This window comes from Cyanistes caeruleus, chromosome 2, assembly GCF_971803275.1.
Source record: "Cyanistes caeruleus chromosome 2, bCyaCae1.hap1.1, whole genome shotgun sequence".
Classification (NCBI taxonomy): domain Eukaryota; kingdom Metazoa; phylum Chordata; class Aves; order Passeriformes; family Paridae; genus Cyanistes; species Cyanistes caeruleus.
The window spans coordinates 116366483-116386201 of record NC_141702.1 but is presented as its reverse complement, the minus strand read 5'-3'; the positions used below and the strand labels follow the sequence as shown (position 1 = coordinate 116386201).

General features: G+C 39.8%; 1 protein-coding gene across 17 annotated transcripts in view; it reads left to right on the top strand.

The window, feature by feature from the left end:
* The window catches only part of PLCB4 (phospholipase C beta 4), a 185811-nt gene that overhangs the window by 55234 nt on the left and 110858 nt on the right, over nt 1-19719 (top strand). For 2 of the 17 annotated variants that reach the window (XM_086873511.1, XM_086873557.1), the window contains exon 3: nt 10483-10550. The exons of the other annotated variants lie outside the window; for them this stretch is intronic. The gene's annotated coding sequence lies outside the window, so the exon portion shown is untranslated. The remainder of the gene's footprint in view (nt 1-10482; nt 10551-19719) is intronic. 17 annotated transcript variants of the gene reach the window in all.

Sequence of the window (19719 nt, the reverse complement as noted above, 5' to 3'; positions counted from 1 at the left end):
TTATTTGTTTGTCTGATTTATTTTTAACTGGAGAACATTTATGGGAGTGACAGACAGTGGAATTTTCTTTCACTCACACAGTAGCATGCAGGAACAGCACAAGACATTGGAAAAAAAAAAGGCAATAAAATCATAAAAATGAGCCTGCAGCTGGATAGATTGAACCTATAATGATGGGACTGTTATTGTTTTATTTGAAATGCATCAGATTCTAAGTTGGTGATATCCTCCTGAATTAGCAGCCTTTCTAATGAACGGAGAAGGGTTAAATCATGGTCTTGCAGGGACATAAAGCTTTGTGTAGATGGGTGGAAGGCTGCTGATTGCATGGAGAAATGGGTGATATGAATGGCTGGCACGGAGCTGCTGGTGGGGACAGCAAATTGATGAAAAGCAAAGGTTCATTGACTTAGAGGCTGCCTGGATGATTTATGTTAAATTATGGTGAGTGCAGCTGGGGCACGTGTGAGACATTTTCCTTTCAAAACATAAATGAAATAAACCATTTACCAGTTGAGTTGCATTAATCAATTGTGAACCATTTGTTTATTCAGTTCTGTTTTGTAGCACTGCAAATAAGATGGGTACACATACACAAATAAAGGCAAAACTAGCCTAGCACACAGTGATTCATATAAAGCACCATTTTAATTTGAAAGTGCAGTTGGAGGATGTCTTACATGTCAGAAAATAGCTTTCATTATCTTTTTAATTGATTGCACATGTAACAGGTTCTGACTTTTTGGCAGAGGATTTGTTGGCTTTCTTTGCCTCAGATTTATGCTACATCCTATTACAGTGTAGAAAATTGGAATACTGAAGGATTTAAAAGGCTTGTTTTCTGTAAATTCTTACTCTTCACTACTGAAAAAAAATTGCCATAAAACTGCACAGACTGTCAGAAATGCTGTCAAATATAATGAAATACCATTTTTCTTTTTCTTTTTTTTTTTTTTAACATAACCTATGGAGTTAAATGAATCATAGAGTGGCCTGGGTGGGAAAGGACCTTAAAGATCATCTTGTTCCAGCCCCCCAGCCATGGGCACAGAAACCTTCCATTACCAGGAAGGTAGAACCTTCTGACCAGGTTGATCAGAGCTCTATCCAACCTGGCCTTAAACACTTCCAGGGATGGGGCAACCACAGCTTCTCTGGACAACCTGTTCCACTGACTCACAGTGCTCTTAAAATGCGAAGAATGGTTCAAATACCTACAGAAAAGTTATGAGGTATTGAAGAACCTTTTAATAAATGTCAAGAACAGAAACTTTATATCCAAAGCATGTATCCCCTCTTCAAAATTCCCTGTTTAAAATTTACTGGAAGCAGACCGCAGAGATTTGTGTGAATGGGAAGAGATATCCCAAGAGCTGTGAGTTCCTCTGTGAGGAACTTCCACTGTAAATGACTATTTCTGTCTGTGGTGTAGTGAAGGCTATCCCATGGAGTCTGTAAATCCAGACAGACTCCACTGTGCAGCCAGGGATAGCTCTGGGATTAAATCTGCTGCTGAACCTCATCACGTTGGCAATCTCAGCTGCCTGTGTGAGGTCTCGTGCTGACCAGGAAGCCCTGGATATCTGGTATGGGATTCTCAGGTCTAGTCCTGTGGGTAGTTTCCTTTTCTCCTCTATGAAAGCTCTTTGAAAGCATCTTTCATCTCCCCAGTGTAGGTAGGAGAGTTGTGCTCACTGCCTCTTTGCATGTGGGTCAGTATATTCATGGTCGGGTGCTTTGAGCCAACAAGCTCTGTCTTTAAAGTGTCAAAAAATCCATTCTGTGTATAATTTGCTGTCACTCCTATTTCTAGACTTCATGAAGTCAATCATTTTGACAACCTGACACCAGCCAGGTACGCTACTGGAGAAAATGTATACACAGGAATGTTCCTGGTTTTGCATGTTGAAACAACTTACTAGACTTGCATTCCTTTTAATTTTATAATTTTTCTAATAAAAATGTTCTTTTGTAGTGAATTGACAAAAAGTGAGCTTGAGTTTATAACAGACAAATTTAAGAAATATGGTGAACCAGGAAGCTGCTAGACAATTTTCTGGTTCTTTCAACAGTCAGACTGTATTTCATATCACAGTTTACATTACAGATAATGTTAAATAGCATATGGTTACATTCTTTGAATTAAATCCTAGTTCTTCCTAAGTTAGCGATAGAATTCGCATTGATTTCAAAATCATACTCATTGCCTGATTCATAAGGAATATTCTTCAAAAAAAGGAAAGGTATCCTTGGGAGAAATTTCAGCCTGGAAAAAGCAGGAATACAAGTTGTCACTGGAGTCTTGTGGAGTCTGGGGGAAAGCAGAGAGTGAACAAGCAGAGAGTAACAAGAATTAACTATTTCCTGCTGGGCAGTTTAGCATGGCCAATAGAAGCTCAGAGCTCAGTTCTGAAGAGCTGGTTGTGATTCTGCAGCTCAGCTGTGGTTTCTAAGCTCTCTCGATCCATCTGTTGTAAACATGACAAATATGAATTCATTGCTTTCTTTTTTTCCGTATTTTTTAATTTTTGGCCTACATAAGAGATCAGAGAGAGATTTGGTTGGTTTTAAACAAGCAAACTGATGCAACTGGGTTTGTGACACTCTGGAACTACAGAATAACAGTACTGTAAATTATTTCATGTGTTTTCCCTGAGCTCATTCCATCCAGCTTTGTAATTAGGTCCATGAGGGCCGAATGCAGGCCAGATGAAATCACTTACATTCCACCTGCCTGCACTGGAGCAGACTTTGCACTATATATAATATGTGGGAGTAAGTGATAAGATCACCATGAATAGTCCCTCTGTTCAGTAATGATCATGGGGAATTCTAAGAATGTCTGAAGAGAAGCATCTTTCTTTTGGAAGGAATTTATTCCTAGCTTTAGGAGATTTAGGTTTCAAGGAGGTTCTAAAATGCCTCTGTAGACTGTTGTCTGTATTTTTATAAGCAAAATAAAACCCCAAATTGTTGCTGTCAAGCTGTTTCAAGTGGAGAATTTTTTCATCAGAATGATAGCATATTTAACTTGAAAAGTATAAAAGTATGCCTTACAATTTTTCTGTGGCAAGCCTCGCTGAAGTGAGCACAATCACAGAATTAAATATATGCAAGAGGAAAAGATCAAAGCCCTTCTGTATTGGGGTGCAACTTTACACAACCTCCAAGTGGTCTTGCTAGAAGTCCTAAGTACAATTCTTATATAAGGCTTTGCTTGTAGAACACACTGAACTGACAACACAATTTCAATACAGGATGCTTTGGACTGATCCTTTGTTTTCTTTTTCAGTTGTCAGTTAGAAAGAAGTAGTTGACAATCTACCTTTTTTTTTTTAATTGTGTTGGGTAATCTTTAATATAAAACTTAATAGAAAATCACTATAAATAAGGATGATCCATGAAGTTTTATGTGACGTTTTATTAGAAAGAATTACAAAATGAAGCAGTGTTAGTGTAAAATTTGAGTGAGACTTAATTTATGCACTGAAATTGATTAGAAGATTTAGGTGATACATTAAAATCTTTTCCAAAACTGTCTTATTAAATGAAATCCAAATTTCAACTGTTTACTCATGTAGTCCAACCACTTGGATGAAGGTATATGCTTATCTCTGCAAGTTTGCATATTTCCTTTATACATTATTCCTCTTTGTTTATTTAGTATTATTATCTATAACATCTCTAAATACATCAAACTGAAAATGTCATCATAGTTTTGATTGTTTACACTGGAAATGCTTAACTTGATATTTCAAGATTGGAATTTCTTTACTCCAGTCCTGTGTTAAATGTCTGTATGTTTTTATCCAGTTCAAACCAGGATCACTTGACCATAGTGAGATCATGAATATTTGTGCATGTTCATGAACTTTTCTCTGGATAAAAAGTTTCCAGTGCAGAAACCATTACCATTCAAATGATGTGAAAATATTCAAAGCTCATCTATCATGTATAAGCTCCAACAGGAATGCTTTTTAAAATGGGAAACAGCAGAAAGTTTAGTGAGTTCCATGAGTCCTGTGCTGCTACAGATGCATCTTGGATCAACAGAGTTAAAATAAACATATAAATAGGACAGCACTATGTGCCTGTACATGCACAACTGTGGATTCTCCTGGCTCTGCTGACCCTTCAGCCCCTGGGCCAGCAAGAAACTTAAAGCTGTTTTAAAAAAATCATCACCTAAGGTTTTACAGGACAAAAATGGACACGTGCAACTCTCCAAAATCCTTTATTATGCTCCAAGTGAGTTATAATGAGAGTCACTCTATTCTTTTTTCCATTTATATCAGTGGTAGAAAAGGATATGGAGAAGAAAATCTTTTTTGATCAGAGTTTTATGAAGAAAAAGGAAATAACAAGGAAACACTAAATGTAAAATATTCTACTTTTATTGAGATTATATTATTTTCTCTTGACTTTATTATGTTGTCACAACCTTTTTATACTCCCAAACTGTCCCCAACAAAAATACTTCATAAATTGCCATACTGAGGCCACCTTTTACAGGTTTCAGATTTAATCCTTAAGAACACAAGGTGAAAGTTTTGGGAATCATCACTTGGTATTTCTCCTTGCTATTTTTACTTTTCAGTCCTTCACAGAATTGTGGTACCCAGATCATGCTGCCCTCACCAAGTGTAAATAAATTTCCATTTCCTATTTCTGTTCTGTTTTCACTGCTCGCAGACTAGCTAGAGTTTAGCACTTAATTTCAATTCCATGTATTTGTTTTCTACCTTTTGAGCACACAACTTGGGTCCATTTGCAGGAAATCCCTGTGTGCTCTGGCGCTTTCCCACTTCCCTTGGTGTGGCACTCTGGGAAGGACATCCCTTGAACCCTGCTGTGCTTGGGAGCCATGGAGAAGGTCTGAGGGACTCCCTGGTGGCACCTTCTGATTGTGGAGAAGGGAGTGCACAGTCCAGCTTTAATCCCCTGTTTTGGCTGATTGTTTTGGTGCAATGATTTCAGTCTCCCTGCTCTGCAGTGGAAGGTTTTTATCCCTCCTGAGTCACCGGGGAAGGAACCAGTGATGCCTGAGAAGCAAACAGTGGGTTCCACCAGGGTGAATGAGGCAGTTACTGCTGTGATCAAAGGATTTTCTTATGTTTTTCCCTCTGTTTCTACAACAGCATGTTTTACAGAAAGTTTTTGTTTGTTTTCTGTGGCAACCATAGGCTTCTGTTAGAGCATTCTGCACATCTTTGCAGTTGGGTTATGGTTATATGTTGATATTTTATTTATTTTTTTTCATGAAATGGCTTTGTGCATTTGGAAATCTTCCTTTAATATTCCAACTTGAACAGAGGAAATAATATAAAAGACTGAGTGCTCTGGGAAAGAGGAGTGATGTATAACGCTGTCATTTCAACACACAACCAAAATCTTATCAGATACAGAATCTCAAAATTTGGAATACGCTTCCCCACATCAATTTGGACATGGTTTTTACTGCTCCTCTTACAACCCTCTGTTGACACCAATGTTCCTTACAAAAGCAGCTTGAAATCACAGCCTTTACATCCCTTAAAACATTAATCCCCTGTTCCAACACGTTGTAAAATGTCATCTGCTTGTTAGCATGATGCAATTAAAGCACACATAAGGCAGCAGTGAAGAAAAAGACAAATATTCTGGCCTGCATGAAATAGAAATGTGAGGATGCAGGTCCCTGTTGTGTTGCTCTGGGTGAAAAGTTTTCATAGCTTTCTAAGTTTTCTATTCCCTCAGCTGTGCTCATGTTTCTGCTTGTCAATCCAAACCTTAACCCTAATCACTGAACCCATAAGAAAAAAGAAGGAAAGAGGCAGGATTTGGTTGGGGTTTTTTCCCCTGTTAAAATAACATAAAGATGTTGTAAAATGTGTTTGCCACTGGGAGATTGCAATGCTCAGCTTAAATTTTGATCCTTGTGTAATTTCTGTGTTCCTTGCGTGATCCATGTATGTGGTTTGAAGGCACCAATGCAGCTGTTTGCTCCTGGATGGACATCCCCCCCGCTTTCCCTACTGTTTTTTGCTGTGGGATTTTTAGGAATGTCTCAAAGAACCTGTCTTCTTCCTACTGCCAGAATTAGGATGAATTGATCCACATAATTTGGCCAGAAGCACTTTGTGGTCTAAAACCTACCAAGACAGCTCTCCAAGAAAAGAACAACAGTACTGCTCTTCCCTCTCCCTCTTTGCTGTATCCCCAGGTGAATGCTGGCCTTCTTATTTATCTTCCAAGTGGTCTAGCAATCCTTGCATTAAGGCAGAAATGACTGCTCTGCCTGGAATTCTACTGCAGTGCTTCCAGTAACAATTTATATTTTTTTTTTGCTACAGCAAGAGTTAAATATTTCAACTTTTAGCATACTGTACAGCTGACTACCCACACTGGGCACCAGAGAGATTCTGTATTGTTGGCTTTGGCAGTTGCTAGATCTAAATGCTGCTCCATTATTTTTTTTTATTGTGTTCTCTTATAGCAATTGAATGTTTGAGTTTATAGAAACAAACAGAAAATGTTTGCTATCCCCTCCCTCCGGGGTTCCTTTTCCTGGCAGTACTCTGGCAGTGCCATTCACGTGTCAGCTGTGTGTGGAGGGAGCCCCTTTGTTGTTGTGATCTCTTTGCTGCCCAGGCTCCAGGAGCAAGGTTCACTGTGTGCACAGGTGCAGAGGCTGTGGTGGGAGCAGGACATCTCAGGGGCAGCTGTGCACTCGCTCATGATGGGTTTTAAACTTGGCTTCAGCTTTAGCTTAGAGGTAGACGAGTAGAATCAAAGCAAAAGTGTGTCTTGTCCCTGGTATAGCAATGGTGAGAGGGGATTTATGCTGTGCCTGTCAGGGTGGGTAGCTGGAGTGCAATCCGTGCTCAGGTGGGAGTGGGGATGGATCCTGTGCTGCCTCATCCTCTCTGGTACTCTCCTGTCACACTGGAAACAGTGTCTGGCAATTGTAGATTTTTGTTTTTCTTTTCCTGCGATCAGCATGATTGTTGGTGCCATTTCTGGCTTTGCTATGATGCTGATTTGAAAAAGGTAACAAGTAAAATTGTTTTAAATAACAAAGGACTTAAACAGCTCTTCCATGTTGTAATTTCCATCTAGCTATACATTACTATCAAGTAGCAACTAATTAGCATATATCTTAATAGTCTGAAGGGCCTGAGAACCATTCTCTGGTTTCTGTTGTGTCTGGAAATTAACTGAGTCCTGGCATGCTTGGTGTAATCAGCAGGTTTCAGTGTGAAAATGGTGATTTATAAATTTCACAACATGGTTTAAAGCTCAGCTTCACAAAAATAAGAGAAATGGATTGCCTGATGTGCAGCAGGCCAGCTGTGTGATTGTATGCTCATTTCTGTGACTGCAAACTGATACTGAAGCCTGTTATTGTTGATAAAATTAATCATATACTTTGATGTATTATCCTGTAAGTATGCACAGAATTCCCATTTGGCAATCCATTTGATAGCTTAAGGAGGCCCTGGACTCCAATTAGCACCATGTGATAGAATTAGGCTTCAGTGCCACCTCTTGTGAATTATTAGTAAATGTTGTCAACACCTGCTTATATATAAAATATATATATATATAAAATATTTATATATACAAATACCAAAGTAGTAAATAGAATATATAAATATATATTATATAATTATAATTATATAATATATAATATATATTATATATTATAATTATATAATATATAAAATATATATTATATATAATATATATTTATATAATTTTTATATATATATATATATATATATATATATATAATATATTTATATACTATAATTATTTTTTTTATTTTTTAGTTAAGCAGATGATATCTTTTATCAGGCTGACTGCTGAGACCAGCCATTAAGCTTTTGGACATAGGCTCTTTTCCAAGTCTCTGAAAATATCTCTGGTAATGTCACTTCATCATGTGTGTGGTCTTGCTCCACAAAGATTTGCAGCGTTACATTGGAGGTCCAGTTCTTTCCTTGTAAAAAGGTGACTGGAGATGATTTGTAAAGTTGTGGGAGGAAAAAAGAATTAAAGTTTATATAAAATGTCCCTTTTGTTGCTTGTTCTCACAGGATTGTTAGTGGGATCTTTCTTCAGTGAACAGGGCTAGAAGGCTATTCCATTTTTGTGGCTTAATTTCATAAAAACCTGAACTTTCTTCTTCAGAGGATGTTCACAGAAGAATGAGATGTCGAAGCCTGTCCTAGAACAGTTCTTAGATCCCTGACAAATGAAGCTGTTCTTATGCTTGACAGACTTGCTGCATGTTGCCTAATACAGGAATCCATTTTATGCAGGACCAAAGTTTAGTTTGCTCCAGAAAGTTTCAAGTAAGATTCATATTTCCACCTGGAGTTATTAAAGTTTGTCCAGCTTTTTTTGGAATCTGGGTATGAGGTAGGGCTTGTGTTGGTAAAGTCCATGGAAATGAGTGATACCAGTCATCTCTGCAGATCTTTTTATACATCACTAGTGTTCCTCAGCCTTTATTTCAAAGTATTGCTTGTTCTTTCCAGGGATAAATAGGCTTCTGATAACTAATTCCGTTTTTAAATAAAGAACCCAGAAAATGGTATAAAATTTTTGTCTGTGCTTCTGTGAAAAAATTTCAGGAGGTGTTAGAATGTAATGCAGAACACAAAGCGTGGAGAATGTGAGCAACCCCTCTGTGAGATTGTTAAATCAGGTTGGGTTTGTGTTTGCCTTGTGCTTGGCTGATTTTGGCAGATGGCTGGCAGCAAGCTGGCAGGGATTTAACCTGTGCTAGCCATGGGCAGTGGTGTCTTATCTAAGGGCAGGAAAAAGAGAGACAAGATGTTGCAGCTCCTTCTGCTGACATGGTATGGCTGTCATACTCCTACAAACTCAGCTCTGGTGGGTTGTCTGTCATGACTTTACATGAAGAAAGGGGTTTATGCCTTCATTTTCAGAATTGCTATTTTAATTGGACCTTTAAAGGTTATTTTTTTCCTCCTATCTTACAGCTCCATCTGCTGTTGGTGCACTTGGTGATGTTTAATCTTCAGTTTTCTCTTAAACACACACACACAGCAAACAGCTGTTTCCATCTTTTGTGCACTCTTGGACTTCAGTACCTTCACTGTCCTCCTTGGTCTCCCCAGACTTCCCTGCTTCTTTCCTCTTGCCCATGATTTAGTGTAAGTGCTGTGAGCATCCCCAGGACACTTCTCTGAGTGACAATTTTATTAGTTACTCAGCTCTCTTTGGGTCGCAGACTGAAGACAGCTGCGTGTGGGGATTGCATGGCAGATGGGTAACAGCTGCTGGAAAAGTCTTCTAATCCGTGCACACGTCTTATTGTTATGTTCCTGTTACTGTAGCAAACTTGCCTTAATCATTGCAGTCTTACTTCACCAAATTAAAATGGTTTTGTGGGTTTTAGCCTCTGTATCTCCTGGCTCCTTGTACATCAAACATCAGCTTTCCTTTTGTACTTCCAAGGCTCTTCGCTGTGATTCCTGTCGCCCTTGCTCTGTTTCTCTGGTTAATAAGTAACATACTCTCACCCCTGACCAGTCCAGGGCTCAACCCTTTGTTGTTCATTTTTCCCATTCTCCACTCAAGACCTTTATACTCTTTTTGTGGCCTTTTGCAGCGACAGATGCCACCACAACACCTGATGAGCTGCCTCATTATTCTTCTTCAGTGCCTCATATAAAGTTTCTTTTCTGTGAGGAAGGCCCAGTTTGGAGGCTCTTGTGCAGGAAATAGTTTCTCACTGCTTCCAAGGAGCCTCCGGTTTAGCTGTGTGTATCTCTGGCAGCACTTCCCATGAGCTCTTTGGGATGTGGAATAACTTTGGCTCTATTTTGGCACAATGCCAGACAGAATGGCATGTGGCCTGACAGTGGTGCTAAGATGTCTTTGCTAAATGTCTGAGCTGCAACAGAGTGAAGCCTGCCCAGGTGGCAGGTGGGATGTTCAGAAACTTTAGGGAATGGATGTGCAGGGGGATCATTATCCTTGTATTTTGTAGCTCTCATGCTGTACTCTTGTGATAGCACTCCCATGCAACTAGAGCTTGTCTGTTACTCATTCTAGAGTGAAATCTTCCCAAGTTTATGTTGCTCTTCTAAGGAAGACATGAAACACAATTAAAATCAGCTAGCATTTATTCTGGGAAGATATAAATGTGGCAGCACTGTTCAGCTGCTCCTTTGTGATGGTTATTAATCATTCAGGATGCTTTATGAATGTTAAAAGCTGTCCTGGCGTGGTGCAGTGGGGAATGGGATGCTTCATCCAGAGCTTCCAACACTCCCAGCTACAGCCCATCCTTCTCTGTGAGAAACATTTCCCATGAAGGATTTAGCAGTGGTGAAACCAGATCCTGTTCTGAAGTGTTTGTCTGGATACCATACTTTTGTGGACTGTGGGCGGGGTATTTTTGCAGTAGTGAGATCTAGCAGATAACAGCAGGTCTCATACTGACCATCATGTTTTGTTGCTTCACAGAAGGAAGAGTTTCCCAGCACATCAGTCTAATTAGACCACTGTTTATCCACCCAGTCCAGAACTCCTTTGTAAGTTGCTCACTCATGAACTAGAAATCACAGTTGAGTAGCATTTGCAAAAGTGCTGCTTATGGAGCCTCTCCCTCTCCCAATGCCTCAATTTAAACTCTCAGTCCACTTTTGTATGGCTTTCAAGCAAATGTGTGTGTGCACATACATATATACAGGGACATATTCATATATCATATACTTCATGTATTATTTGTAATTGGTATGATGAAACTTTCTGAGTATCAAAATGATTTACTTCAGCATGTAGTTTGTAAGTCTTACATGTTTCACAGCAGTATCAGCTTACAATGTTTTATAATGTCAGCCTACCACCCTTTGCACTGCTTTCTGTAGAAATGTCGGGCTCTGAACCTCACCAGGAGCCAATTTTGTCCTTAAGAACAAAGGGAAAGACATTTTTTTGCATTGTGGTGTAATCACTGCTGGAGTATCCTGTCTATTGCAGAGCCAGGAACAACTTGCTGGTTTTGGAGGGGAGGTCAGGGAGCTGGGAGTGCCACTGAAGCCTTTGTTACCTGATGCAATGGCTTAAGACAGCCAAGATCCAAAAGAAACACCTTGGGGAACAGTGGGGAGCAACTGAAGCGTGTGGGGCATGGGTTGTTGCTGCTGGGAAGCTTATGTTTGGTAAATTTGGAGATAGTGGCATTATTTCCACAATTAGAACCTGCTCATTTTGTGAGGGAACAGTCAGGGGTGGTGATATATAAATGAGCTTGTGAAGAGGAACTTTGGGGAGTAGCAATTAGAAACTGATTCTGTATGGCAAGGCTGCCTAGGCAGCTCTAGGATCTCAGAAGCACTCACAAAGGGCAGCTTAACAAAGCCTTTTTAGCTCTGGTTTGGCCCATGCCAGCCTCAATAATCATCATGGCAAACCCAGGCCAACAAAAAGCTCAGCAAAATGCTCCATCTAGTTCTTGTTCTCACTAAGTGGGAGACTTCTTCATGATTGAATTCTGAACTCTGTTGCTATGGACGAGTGTCACGCAACATTAGCAACCGAATCAGTGACCCACACCTAGAAATACTTGTTTTTCATCCAAAAAATCCAATTATTCAAGCCCAATGGAAAGTAACTATCCCTGTAGATAATTCCTTGTGGTACACCTCTGGATGTCTTGCTCCTTAATGCCTCTTAGTGTATTGTGGGTCTCTGTTGAATTCTCCTGGAGAAATGAGGGTGAGGTTCAGTGATGAACTGTGTGACAATCACTACTGAGTGGCCAGTCTGCCTCAAAGCTGTCATCTCCTGGGCCAGGGTCACCAAGGGCTCGGGATTACCCAAGTGAATCTCATAGAGGGCAGTTGAGATTGTTTCAGCATTTTTCTTTGCAATCTATACTATGCAGGAAAGTCTACACACAGAAAGCAGTGAGAGAGAAGGGAGTACTACCTTGTACAGGGATTACCTGGAATTGCCTTTGTCACCCATAAAATGGGTTTAGCTCCATGCCAAACAACTCCCATTCTCTCATCTCACCTTCCCAGCTCTCTGTTCTCTATGGATATACCAGAGTATTGCTGTATCTTGGCTTTCCCTTTGTCCTTGCTCGTCATTCAGGTGTCACTGATTATCCCCAAACTGAATCTGTTTGTTGCTAGTAATAACCAGTAATTAGAATACTTAAAAAATATTAATATTTTCCTGAAAATAAAGCTAGTGCTGGGCAGAATTTACTAATGCAAACATGAGAAATTGGGGGTAGATTTTGTATTCCCAAAGGGTGAAATAGTTGACAATAAGCATGGCACCTGACAAAGAGCAACACAAGTAATTTTTGGCATTCATATGAGCCAAGAAGAATACATGCTGTTCAGAAATCAAGGGGATAATGAAGTATTTGGCTATGGCAGAACAATAATATCCAGGCTGTCCTGGAGTTCAAAAAGCATTTATAATGTTACAGAGCTGCAGTGGCGGTTTGGGGCATATGGATGCTTACGTGTGTGTATGTATATCCTAAAAGAAAATGAGTCTGCAATTATTTAAGCTTCAAAATGCCAAAAATTATTAGCTTGTGTTTGGACATAGTTTTAAGGTGCTCTTTAAGAAGTATGAATAAGCATTAATTTTAAACCAATCCAAACTTCAGCACTGGAGTTCACTGCTTGACCTGTAACAAGATTCTGTGACCCATGAAGGCTCATCTTCCTCTAATGCATTTGCTTTCTGTAATTAAACCTTATGATGGCCTTGCTGGTTATCCATATTTAATACATAGCTTGGAAGCTTGTTTCATCCTCTCTTTGAGTCCAGTTTTTCTCACAGCAGTCCTGAAAGTAAAAGCTGCATCTGAGGTCCTTGAAATAACAGGTATTAGAGAACTTCCTCTTATTTTATATAAGTACACAGGGTTGCACAGTGGATGGGATCTGTTTAGTACAGGAACTTGCTGGAAATACTGTGAATGAGAGCTTATATTCAATAAGCACTTTCTAAAAAAATTTGGCTTTATTTAAGGCATTTCAGCTATTATTGTGCCTGGTCCTTTTTGAATAACAAAATGACACAGTGACTTTACAGCAATTAATAAACTCCTTGTTTTGATACTTGCTGGTGCTTCAGTGTGAGTTGCTTTGCAACGTCAGGCTGCTGGTACAGCCTGAGCTTTTGCCTCACAAGGATAATATGTCACCTTTGTCAGATGTTGCCTCTTTTGGTTCTCAATCTGTTTCATAAATGCTTGGAAGTTCAGCTGTGTTTTGTGGATTTCTTTCTTTCCTTTTTCTCCCTGCTGCTTCTGTTTGTTAGAGTTAATTGTTGTAAGACCAGAAGGAGACACTTTATGTTGGAGAAGATGAATAACAGAAGCAACTAGGACGTGTTGTGTTTTAGAAAAACTTGAGGACCCCTTTTGTGAAACTTAACATCAGTTAAAAAAAAAAAAATAAAAAAATTATTAGCCCTTTTGTTTTCTTCTTCAAGTATTTCATACCTTGATGTTCTCTGCTACAGGCACTGGTTTGTATTCTGTTTGCTGAGCTGGTGAAGTCTGAATGTTTCATAAAAGCCTCTTTGGGAGAAAGAAGCAAGCAATTTCCCCTTCATGCGAGAGAAGCAGGATTATTAGGGCTTCATAACTTCTGACTCTCAGAGGCAGGAGCCAGAGAAGAGGAAGGTGGACCAGACTTTTAGAATTAGGGAGAAAAATCCCCCACAAGCAGCAATTTATTGCTTTAGCTCTAAGCTAATTTACTGAGTCATTCTTGTGGTTTAAAGGTTTCATATTCTCATGTTGCCCTGTGATTCCATAGTTCTGAGGCCATCATTAAAATGGAGACCTGGAAGAAAATACACAGAGACAGGCGTAGGCAGCAGTCCTGCTGCGTCTCCTTGGACACCCATGCCTGGGCTCCAGGGGTGGAATTTTAGGCAGTTACCAGGTTAGATTAGGTGTCTGTCAGCTTGGTTTCCTGTTATTTAGAGCTTGTTCTTATGAATTTAATAAGTTGATGATACAATGAAAACCCATCAAGAAAAGCAATTAACACCAAAATACTGCTTATGGCTCAAACCTCCTGAGAAGAAAACTGCAGAGGAATATTCTGAGAATAGTGTACTTACACGCTTGCTCTGATCAGGTATGGGCCCCTGGGTCTCATCTCATGGCTACCATTGCTAGAAGAATCCTTGACTGTACTTCATTAAGAGTTAAAATCCAATGTTTGTTGCTTCTCTTCTTTTTGAGGCAATAATCCAAACTGTGCAGGTGCTGTTACATTGTTAGCAGGTGAACATGAGGCACAGCACACACCGAACTACAAGGAATTCGCAGTGAGAGCAAAAGATGTGGCTGACAAGCATTTGCTTTCCTCTCTTGTATTAGATAGGCTCTGCTTGTTGGCATCCTGTTGACTCTATCCCTGTAATAAACAGTGAGCACAAAGACAGGGGAGTGTATTTTGTTCCCCTGCAGTGACAGAAAGGTGGGAGCCTGCTGTGCCACATACTTGTAAAGCTGGCATCATTCAGGCTTTAGGTTCAGATGAATTTGCCTCTCTTTCCCAGGACTCCAGTAACAAGGATGCCACCGTGCACCTGCCTTGGTAATTTGGAGAAGGGTCTTGTTGTTTGGAGAAGGGTCAAAATCTGAGTGTTTGGCTTTGAACACATCAGGTACTGTCTGAAGGGCCCAGTCCAGGGGTGTATTTTATCCCCTTAGGAACTGGTGTGGACTTCTCTGCACTGTGGACCTCTGGAGTTTCACTTAGCAGCCTACTCATTAACAAACAATCTCCTAAATTCAGTGTCAATGGCATCAATAATTCCCCAGCCAAGTTCAGCCAGTTCTGCCTAGCACACATCTAAATGCTGCTGAGATAAAACAAGCAATCGAACAAAAAACCCCAGACTCAACTCACTCAGTACACTCACCCAGTGTACCTGGGTGATATTTGACACCAGCAGTGTTACTGAAGCTGCTGAGACTGTCAACAACCCCATGCTAGGAAATTTCTGTTCTGCCATATGACAGCAGTAGCTAAAATAACCCAGCCATACAGAGAGCCCCAGGACTTTATTAGCTTTGAAAGTGGACAAATATGCAACAAAAGAAGGTTTTTGCCAGAATAAAAATAAACTGTGATTATGGAATAACTTGTAAGAGTTAAAGCTGGGAAGATCAGACCTGAGGAATTAAAGATTTCTTGGTTTGTTTTTTTTTTTATTTTTCTGGAAATATCTTAAGTACTTGCAGCTGTAAGTGGAGGCAACTCTTTTCAATACTGTTGAAAATGAATAAGTACAAATCTTCATATACTATTTTAATTCCCCCCCTTGTTTTCTTTTGCCTCTTTATTTCTTGCATCTCAGAAAAATTTATAAAGCAGTTTGTTAATTAGCCTTAGAAATTCATAGCAATGACTGAATTACATTCAATAAAGCCAGCTTTAGTGCAGTGTGATACAACTGTGCAAGTCTCAAATTCCCTTTATCCAGATTACTTTCTTAGTTTTGGTCTATGAGAAACCAATTCATTTCTCTATCTGTATAACATATTATGCATTTGTGGACACCCAGGCAGCATGTTTTCCTCATAGAACCAATTTGTGCGCAGGGCTTCTTGCCAAGAAAACGGCTTTCCTGACATTTAGTGAATCTCTGAGTCAGTTTAACTCAGCACAAAACTTGTTTGCAGAGGACCTGTTAGCTAGGTAGAAAATCTCTGAGGAACTTCTTAACCCCATCCTGGGGACAATAATCACAGAGAGTGGCTTCATTGGTATGGAGAAGGAGAAAGAAAAACCCAACGTGACCCATCTGGTTGCACTCCACTTGAAACAGACATTTCAAATAGACAGTTTCTCTCAAAAGAAAATTTTAATAAATACCTTTAGAAAAATCTCTTGGCTTTGCCCTGCTCCCTTCTTGTAAGGGGATAATGCTGTGCAGAGATCTAGAGGATTTTTTAGGAGCCTGGTCTCCTAGCTTTAATCATCTTGTAAAATTCCATATAGACACATCATTTGGGGGTTTTTTTCCAAGTCTGTATCTTACTCTAGAAGTAGGTAATCTTTGAATCTCTGTATCTCAGCCTCAGCTGGAAAAATAGTTCACTTTATGTATGTTCTGATTGTTAGGAATGAAAGCTCTATTTCACAGTGGCTGCAGGAATTGTAGCTCTTCAGCTGTGCTGGTAAGAATGTTCAGCCAAAAAAATGAGATACAAGATCTTTTGCTGGACTACTTTTGAGTTGATCTGGGATGACAGAACCTATTTCAGGCCAACAGTTATTCTAAGGTTTCCATGGAGATTAATGATGTCAGAGGAGCAACATCTGAATGCAGTTTGCTTGAAAACAAGGCTATAATGTTGTAGTGGAGAAGTCAAGTTTTTGCAATTTTATAAACTCACAGAACAGTGAAGCCCATTTTCTCAATGGATTGCAGTTTGCTTGTGATTTGTGCTGAATGTGAGCTGAAGTCATGCTTTCAGTGTGGTGTAAGGGATGATTTCAGTACTGCCTCATGCACCATCTGTTACAGCCTCTATTGCTGTTCTCCTCACCTGCATACTTCAAGTGTTCTCAAATTACTTTATTAAACCCTGGCATATTCTGTTTGCTCTCAGTTGCCTTAAGGGTGATGCCCAGGTTTCCTTGTGAGTATATTTGCAATGGATGAGTATTAAAACTAGAATAAGTTACAGCTCTGCTGAGTTTTCTGACATGTAGGAGCTGCCGCAAAGGACGGTAGGGGGAAAACGGTGGAGAAGTGGCAAAGCAGGAAAATACAAAAGGTTAACAGAGGCATAATTTAAAGCTAAAATTTGACTCTTAGGAATTTGAAAATTGTTACCATTACTTGCAGTTTTATAGAGACTAAAACTCCACTACAGAGAGATTGCTGCCCAAGGACCCAAATGTGTTAATAATGAAGGCATTGTATTTTCACACAGGCCTTTTGCAGTGGTAGGGATTAGGAGACCTGAAGGTGCCTCGATGCCACTGAAATTCCATAGCTTTTTAGCAATTCCTGACTGGAATCAGGCTCTGCAAGCATTGCTGGTTCCTTGTTATTACCTAGTATATAACACAGTTCCACAGCTGTGGTTCTGCAGTCATTGTTTAAGGGATTCTTATGAAGATGTTGGCCAAAATAGAAGTCAAGAAGCAGTACTTGAATTTGACAGAGTATGGGAGAATAAAGACTTTTTCAAAATAAGATAAATGGAGGGAAAAAGTTTTAAGATTTTTATCTTTATCAACTTTTTATGTAAGTTGAATTCAGTTTTATTACAAAGCACTTGTTGCCCCTATAGAAGCAGCTGCCAGTAGAAAGGAGCTCACATCTGTTGAAGAGTAGTCAGAGTAACAGTAACAATGGTAAACAATGTCAAGTCTTTGCTTTCCCTGGTTTTGTCAGGAGATTATTAAGCAGAAAACAGTCTTTTCTGGAGCATCTACTGTTCTTCAGTCATCAAACTTGGCTCTTGTTTCTTAACAGTAATTGTAACAGAAACGACTTTTGTGTAAAGGGGAGCACCAGACTATGGAAACTCGCTTTTATGACTTGCACGAGTTATCAAAATGTACTCACATTTCAGAGAACTTATTTTATTTTTAGAAAGTAAAGCAGCAAAGCACCTCTGAGTTCGGATCCTTTTATGTCCGAGTTCAGCAGAAAAGGACTTATTTTTTCCGCCAGGCCAGTTTCTGAATTCCTGAAATGCAAAGCTTTCGCAGCAAGAGAATGGCCTACTCTGATACAAACCGACTGACAGCTCCTCCTGAAAATCAGGACAAGTTAATACATTCCACATGTTCCCTGCCCCAGTTTTGGAAATTGATTATTTTGAAAAGCTAAGTAAGCCTATCTTTATTTTGCAGGAAATGTTTGGTGCCATCAGGCAGCAATGCTGTTAAAAAGAACAAAGCTGGAACAGCTTTTGATAATGTCCTCAGAGAAATGGCCAATTGCTGTACAAGAGATACAAACGGGACTGTTTGTTCTCACTGGATGCTGAAAAGCACTTGAAAGTTCACACACTTCATCATGAGCCTGAAAAGGAGTGAAACTCTTTTGAAGCCTGTAATATTGGGCCATTTTGAAAATCTGCCCTCCTGTCTGTAATCTGCCCCGTGTGACTGTTCTACAGTAATGCAGTTCTGAGTTCTTGATGATTACCTGGAGGGTGGCAGCTCTTGTGTATTACTTGATTTCAAAAAGGGGGAATATTTGTTATGAGATTATGCCCTGTATGAAGCAATACAGTCTTTTTGCAGGTCTGGGCATAGCAGGTTAGCAAGTTTCATACACAGATAGCAGGAGTTATCTCAGTGTGGGAAGTGAAGCCTGGGTGTAACAACTGCAGGCTGTGATCTTGTTCTTGCTATTTCCTCTGAGAGATTAAGGTTTAATGAAATGTTCTGTAATCCATAACAGTGTTGAAGCACCTTTGTGTTTGTTAAATGGGCAGAGAAAGTTCAGAGTAGAGGGGAGTTAATGAGAAACATTATTGTTCCATATGTTTTTAAGCACATTCCTTCAGGAGAATAATCTTTCACATCTACTGAGTCATGCAGAGGGTTGCATAATTGATTGATGTGTTATATGCAAGTATCCTCCCATCCATCTAAATTTCTCCCTTCAAACAATGCCTTTTGACTGGGTCCTGTTACTGTCTAACCATGTTTGGCAATGTTTTGGTATGCTGAGTTTACTTGACCAAATACAAAGTTTACTTAACCAAATATAAAGTAACGGCCTGACAAACACAGAGATAAGGATCTCTAAGCTTGCAGCAGCACATAACATCTTTTTTAATATTGTTGGGGGGTTTTATACTTTGCTATAAAAAAAAGAACAGTCAGATGTCTGCTTCTACCTCCTTATCTTCTGATGACCTATCACCCCTTCTCTTTGCCTGTTGTGCCAGTGATTTTGGCAATGAAAGAGCCTTTTGTAGGTACCTGTTCACTAGTGGGAGGCCCCACCCACTGTTGGGACCAGCTGGTCTTGGACAGCAAAAGAAGAAAAGAGAGGCAACCCTGTGCCCAGGTGATACTTACCAAATCCTTCAATGCTGCTTCTCGTTTTCAACAACTGACTTCTCTTTCCCCCAAAACTGGAAAGGCAAATGCATAAAGCACAAAGTAAAAAAGAACATCAGACCACTTGCCGTGAATCTGTAGCCGTGTCACATCTTGTTTGGGGGGAATAGTTGGTCTAGGAATGAGGGCTGAAACTTCTACTGGTGGATGTCTCACAGTATGAGGCTCATCATTTCAGTTGTTCACTGCAGGGACATGAAGGTTGTGCCCTTCAAGCCCGGCATTTCTGCATGGAAGTGGATGTTTGGAAGTGCACAGACTGCAAATAGCTGCATGGCTGACTCCTTGTTTACCCTCAGCATGAACGTCTGCATGCGGAGTCCTGCAGGTGCAGCCAACACACAAGCGTTTTTCCCACGCTCTGCAGCCATCCCATCATTTTAGAACAGGGCCTTGTAAGTTGATATCTGATACTTTGAAGCTTTGGGTTTTTTGGGGGTTTTTTGACTCTGTTTGCTGCCATAACACTGCTCATTTGCTGCAGGAGTTTTCACTTTTAGGATCGAGTAAATCAGTCAGTCCAAGATTTTGCATTGCCTATGTCACAGACAATAGCAAAGACTAAAAAGTTGCCAGTTCTTTACATACTCTTGAGAAGGGAGTGGTTTTA